The sequence below is a fragment of the Triticum dicoccoides genome, chromosome 2A, assembly GCF_002162155.2.
Source record: "Triticum dicoccoides isolate Atlit2015 ecotype Zavitan chromosome 2A, WEW_v2.0, whole genome shotgun sequence".
NCBI classification, from domain to species: domain Eukaryota; kingdom Viridiplantae; phylum Streptophyta; class Magnoliopsida; order Poales; family Poaceae; genus Triticum; species Triticum dicoccoides.
Window position 1 is genome coordinate 677,501,420 of NC_041382.1, and position 5,720 is coordinate 677,507,139.

General features: G+C 40.6%; 1 pseudogene; it reads right to left on the reverse strand.

The window, feature by feature from the left end:
• Positions 1 to 1,043: 1,043 nt before the first annotated feature.
• The window catches only part of LOC119358092, a 6,058-nt pseudogene continuing 1,381 nt past the window's right edge, over positions 1,044 to 5,720 (reverse strand).

Here is a 5,720-nt window from a genome sequence, read left to right on the forward strand (position 1 = left end):
TATGTTGCTATGTGGTTTGACCGATAAAGATCTTCGTAGAATTTGTAGGAACCAATATGAGCATCCAGGTTCCGCTGTTGGTTATTGACCGGAGATGTGTCTCGGTCATGTCTACATAGTTCTCGAACCCGTAGGGTCCGCACGCTTAACGTTCGATGACGATTTGTATTATGAGTTATGTGTTTTTGGTGACCCAAGTTTGTTTGGAGACCCGAATGAGATCATGGACATGACGAGGAGTCTCGAAATGGTCGAGAGGTAAAGATTGATATATTGGACGAAGGTATTCGGACACAGGAAAGGTTTTGGGACGTTTCAGATATTTATCAGGGAACCGAGGGGTTGCCGGACCCCCCGGGAAGTTATGGGCCTTAATGGGCTATAAGGGAGTAGGAGAGAGCAGCCCACAGGGTGGCGCCCCCAAGGGAGTTCGAATCGGACTCAGGGGAGGGGGTGCGGCCCCCTCTTTCCTCTCCCCCCTTCCCTCCTTCCCCCCTTGGAATAGGAAAGGGAGTCCAACTAGGATAGGGAATCCTAGTTGGACTCCCCCTTGGCGCGCCCCCTCACGGCCGCCGGCCTCCTCCCTCTCCTACTTTATATATAGGGGCGGGGGGCACCCCAAAGGCACATCAAGTGTCCCTTAGCCGTGTGTGGTGCCCCCTCCACAGTTTACCACCTTGGTCATATTGTCGTAGTGCTTAGGTGAAGCCCTGCACGGATCACTTCACCATCACCGTCACCATGCCATCATGTTGTCGGAACTCTCTCTCGACCCTCTACTGGATCAAGAGCTCAAGGGACGTCATCGAGCTGAACGTGTGCTGAACACGGAGGTACCGTACGTTCGGTACTTGAATCGGTTAGATCGTGAAGACTTTCGACTACATCAACCGTGTTAACATAACGCTTCCACTTTCGGTCTACGAGGGTACATGGACACACTCTCCCCTCTCGTTGCTATGCATCTCCTAGATAGATCTTGTGTGATCGTAGGAATTTTTTTGAATTACTACGTTCCCCAACACATTTGGTGGGCGCTGGGACTAAAGTTGCCTTGCTGTCAGTTGAACTCGTAGATACAACATGTTGTCAACAAACAATGGACTTGCTTCAGCAGCGAACTGATCCTAGGACATGTTAAACACTTTTGAGAATCCCGTTGGTAGATGGTTTTCACTTGTGAAGGTATTGGCTTGTCTGCGGTTAAACACAAAGTTACCTGCAGGTATGGTTCTCGTCGCAAATTCATACTCAATGGTTATTGGCACAAATATTTCCTTTTCAACCCCGAAGTATAGTCCAAAACTGTGAATCCCTAGTTGAGCATTAAGATTGCATGCCACAAGGAGGAAAAACGAGTGTCCTACAAAGTGGAATGGTTGAGACCTGATATGTCCATACGGTAAAGACCCGTGCATTCTTCAGACTTGAGATCCATGTAAGCAATTCATTGCTTGTGGGGCGCTCAAAGTCAATTGTCTTCACATGTCTTAACTTGTATAGCAGGGCAGAGATCACAATGCGTGCAGAATGAAGAGTGTCCAAATCCTAGAAAGGCAAAAGTGATAGAAGTTTCCCACAACTCATCTGGCTCAAACATACCAATGGCACTAAAGATTTGATCAAGATCCTATGCCTTTCTACAGATTCTGGATACTTTGCATGAGCCCATTTCAGCAGGAAATCCCAGACGAAGTCCTCCGACAACACCTCAAAATTATTGCTTGAAAATATTGCTTTGATACCTGAGAGAGACATATCCAAAACCTCAGCTTGAGACCTAAAACAGGACCAAATCAAACATTTAGCTAATATACAAAGGCAGCAATGCCCAAATTTATCAAGAATGAAGTCACTCACATATGAAGATTTTCGTACTTGTCAGCCAAAAATTCCCGAGTTGCTATCTTCACATGCTGAAGAGCGTTTGATATTGAGACCGAGTGATCGTAATCAATGTACAGGAGAGCTAACTCCTTTGTCATCAGTAGACTAATCAACAGCTGGCTACAATAGCTCATGTGGTGGACAACTTCAAATTTATCAACAACAGACATCACTTTTAGAAGTAGAATAGGATCGCTTGTCTTAAATATTCCACTATAAATAAAGTGCAACAGCTCTGGCAGGGCTTCGTCCTGTGTCCCAAATGAAATGAAAATATAAGGACTATGAATTAACAACAATTCAGTTTAGAAATACACAAACCGGCACAGCTAACTGTGTTTGAATTAATCCTATTGTGTGTACACTACTATGCCCATGAAAAAGAAAACATATGCATCATATAATTTGTCGCCAAAAATCCAAATCATTCAACTTGAGTAGCAACTGTGTCCGTTAATTTACCTAGCATCCATATAGATACACTACATAAATGTCTCAATAGGCTTGCAGCACTAATTTAGGCAAAAAGCATGAGAAGAATTACATCCAAGCACAGATAGCACTTCACCTTAGTGTACTACTGTAGAATATAACCAGCTCATGGTTAGAGCACACACTTTAGGGTGAAAAATCAGGTTTCACAATATTCAGACATTAGATGACATTACAAATTCGCATGAAAATACTGAGGGTCCTTTCCTCTGATTTCTTCCTAACAACTTTGGCACTTTACCTCCTCATCACCTAGACTCTAATCTAATACAACGTTTCCACAATGAACAATATGGAGGGGACTTTCCTCTAATTTCTTCCTAAAATTTGGCACTTTACCACCTCATCACGTAGCTTCTGATCTAATACAACTTTATCACATGGAATACATCCACAGTTCATAATTTATAGCAATGAATTGTGAGTACACTTGGCAATTGAGTTTCAGTTGAAGTGCCTTGGAATATGTTAAATATCTACCTCACAAAAGCTAACCTATACAGTGAAATTAAGTAGCTGTAGGAGTACTATATCAACTATCTATTGCTGCAATACAGACCACGGCTATAGCTAAATATGACCATCGCATCACTGATATCATAGACATGATCAAACAACATCTATAAACAAACTCCGCTGAGTCATGTACTTTTCATCACTAGATGGTTTTTTAAAGTTACTTCGGCAGAGATTTCATTTTAGGCTTTCTGATACCATATGATGCTTGCACAATGAGGGGCAAATGATTTCCTCCCAATTGTATTAAACAGGTTATGAAATATGTCCAGGGAAAGCAAGTCTGCATTAAAGACATTTTACATGAGAAAAAGTGAGGATGCTCAAGATGAGTTGAGTTGACAAATTACCATAGTCTGTAATCATCAGGGCTATTTCCTTGAGTTTCAACTCTTTCATTCCATTCGTGAAGAGCTAAAAAGCATCAAGTGAAGCTTAGTAGGCTGACTATTCAAGATGGATTTCAGAAGGTCTGACGATTACCTTGTAGACGCAGGGGCTTTTCGAACCAAGTAACAAGGAGATAACATGAATTTTCTTTACCCTTAGACAAGGTGTATCGGTGGCATCACCTACGAAATAGTGAAATACCAAGATCAGAGAAACAAAAAATATCATTCTTGCTCATATAATCAGTTTAGTGTTTGTGAGAAATTGATATATTAATATAATAGAAAAGCTACAAGCTTAAAGCCATCACTAAAAGGAATGGTTGAACTTGCAGCTATTTGTCACAAAATGATATATACAATAGAAATGCTAAAAGTTCAAAGTCGCCACTATAGAGAATGGTTTACACTGCAGGTGTTTGTGACAAATTGATATATAACAGAAAGGTTAAAAGTTTAAAACCATCACTATAAGGAACGGTTGGAGTTGCAGCTGTCGTACCATGTTCACTAATGACAACTAAATTATTTCCATCTGATTCAACCTCAGAACTGCAAGGTGCAGATTCTGCACATGGAAATGACAGCGGAAAAATTGCTTTGTCAGGAATCACAATGGCTACATAGATTTAACTAAACACATTAGATGATTACATAGATTTAATCTTTTAAGTGTTACTATGAGAACATTAGTTATTGGACCTCTGAGACAAGATTTTTATCAAAAGAGAAAACAACTACTTCCCCTAGACGCGATTCATGATTCAGAAATTAAATGCATAACCAAATGGTATGGTAAAACATTACAGTACAATGATCAACTCAAACAGGATGAGGAAACAAATATGAGTGTGCCATGGACAAAATTATATTTTATCACGAGTGATAACTTTGAACAAAAGGACCACAACACCTAAATAGTTGCATCAGTTGAGTTGTTAAGGGGAGTTGATCACTCGCTGCTTTCCCCCATTTGGGTTTTACTAATCAAGTAATCAGAAATGGCGACAAAATTAATCCTGGACACAAAAATTCTCCACGTGTCAATATACGTCAATCTTTGGGTCTAACATGTACGATAAACTAACTCGATATAGTAGGAAAGGCCACAAGCTGGATTCTCATGTCAATCTACTAAAGGTGCCATCACTCAATACGACATCTGGTTTGCCTTTTACAACAGGAGTGTCTCTACATTCTAGTATCAATCAAGCATGGCTATAAGTAGTAACTATCAACTTCCCTCACAAAAAGAAAACACCCCCTAGTCCACGATAATGCAGAGTATTGTACATATCAAAGGGGTTCAAACTTTGGAAGTGCTTGAATATTTGGGTTGCTTGCAGACTTTTGGTATCCCAATTCCCAGATCCGAACATTTGTGTTCTTTGCAAACAAAGAAGAATCGCACAGGTGGAGGTGAGGGTGAAGGAAATATGCCCTAGAGGTAATAATAAATTTGTTATTTTATATTATATTTCCTTATTCATGATAAAGGTTTATTATTCATGTTAGAATTGTATTGATCGGAAAATTAAATACATGTGTGAATACATAAACAAATACCGTGTCCCTAATAAGCCTCTACTAGTCAAGCTCGTTGATCACAGATGGTTAAGGTTTCCTACCATAGACATGTGTTGTCATTTGATAACGGGATCACATCATTAGGAGAATAATGTGATGGAGAAGACCCATCCGTTCTCTTAACATAATGATCGTTCAGTTTATTGCTATTGCTTTCTTCATGTCAAATACATATTCCTTTGACTATGAGATTATGCAACTCCCAGATACCGGAGGAATACCTTGTGTGCTATCAAATGTCACAACATAACTGGGTGATTATGAAGATGCTCTACAGGTATCTCCGAAGGTGTTTGTTGAGTTGGCATAGATCAAGATTAGGATTTGTCACTCTAAGTATCGGAGAGGTATCTCTGGGCCCTCTCGGTAATACACATCATAAGCTTGCAAGCAAATGACTAAGGAGTTAATCAAAAGGTGATGTATTACGAAACGAGTAAAGAGACTTGTAGGTATGAAGATACCAATGATCAAATCTCGGGCAAGTAACATACCAATGGACAAAGGGAATTACGTATGTTGTCATAACGGTTCGACCGATAAAGATCTTCATAGAATGTAGGAGCCAATATGGGCATCTAGGTTCCGCTATTAGTTATTGACCGGAGAGGTGTCTCGGTCATGTCTACATAGTTCTCGAACCCGTAGGGTCCGCATGCTTAACATTCGTTGACGATATAGTGCTATATGAGTTATATGCTTTGGTGACCGAATGTTGTTTGGAGTCACGGATGAGATCACGGACATGTCGTGGAGTCTCGAAATGGTCGAGAGGTAAAGATTGATATATAGGACGATGGTATTTGGACACCGGAAGTGTTTTGGGGCGTACCGGGAAGGAATTGGGTC